We start from the raw sequence: 1,257 nt of genomic DNA on the forward strand, positions 1-1,257 counted from the left end.
GTTGGAGTTGAGGTTGGGGTTGGGATATGGCTTATGGTTGGGGTCGAGGGTTAGGTCTAGGGTTAGGGTTACGATTAGGTCAAGGGTTAGGGTGAGGTTGAGGGTGAGGGTGAGGGTTAGAGTTGGAGTTAGAGTTAGAGTTAGGGTTAGAGTTGGGGTTACGGTTAGGGTTAGGGTTAGGGTTAGGACTGGCTCTATGTCTAGGATTAGGGTTAGGGTAAGGGTAAGGGTAAGGGTCAGGGTCAGGGTCAGGGTCAGGGTCAGGGTCAGGGTAGAGTAAGGGGTTGGGGTAGGGATAGGGTTAGGGTACGTGTTAGGGTTAGGGTTAAGGTTAGGGTTCGGGTTAGGGTTAGGGTTCGGGTTAGTGTTATGTCCAGGCTTAGGGTTAGGGTTACGATTAGGGTTAGGGTAAGGGTTAGGGATAAAGGTTAGGGTTAGGGTTAGGGTCAGGTTCAGGATCAGGGTCAGGGTAGGGTAAGGGGTTGGGGTAGGGTTAGGGTTAGGGTACGTGTTAGGGTTAGGGTTAGGGTTAGGGTTAGGGTTAGGGTTAGGGTTAGGGTTAGGGTTAGGGTTAGGGTTAGGGTTAGGGTTAGGGTTAGGGTTAGGGTTAGGGTTATGGATACGGATACGGATACGGTTAGGGATTGGTTTATAGTTACGGTTAGTATTAGGATAAAGGGTTAACTTTATTAGAATTAATTAGAATTGATTGCGGTTAGGGTTAGGGTTAGGATTAGGGTTAGGGTTAGGTTTACGGTTAGGGTTAGGGTTATGTCTAGGGTTAGGGTGAGGTTTAGGGTTGGGGTTAAGGTTAAGTCTCAGGTTAGGGTTAGTGGTCGGGTTAGGGTTTGGGTTGAGGTTGAGGTTAGGGCTGCGACTATGGGTAGGGTTAGGGTAGTGGTTACGGTTAGGATTATGTCTAGGCTTAAGGCTAGGGTTACGGTTAGCGTTAGCGTTAGGGTTAGGGTTAGGGTTAGGGTTAGGGTTAGGGTTAGGGTTAGGGTTGGGGTTATGTCTAGGGTTAGGATTAGGGTTAGGGTTAGGGTTACGATTTAGACTAGGGTTAGGGTTAGGGTTAGGGTTAGGGTTAGGGTTAAGGTTAGGTTTATGTCTAGGCTTAGGGTTAGGGTTACGATTAGGGTTAGGGTAAGGGTTAGGGATAAAGGTTAGGGTTAGGGTTAGGGTTAGGGTTAGGGTCAGGGTCAGGGTCAGGGTAAGGTAAGGGTATGGGGTAGGTATAGGGTTGTAGTGCGTGTT

The sequence above is a fragment of the Pseudonaja textilis genome, unplaced genomic scaffold, assembly GCF_049901715.1.
Source record: "Pseudonaja textilis isolate UNSWEBS1 unplaced genomic scaffold, rPseTex1.2 PTEXSCF150, whole genome shotgun sequence".
NCBI classification, from domain to species: Eukaryota; Metazoa; Chordata; class Lepidosauria; order Squamata; family Elapidae; genus Pseudonaja; species Pseudonaja textilis.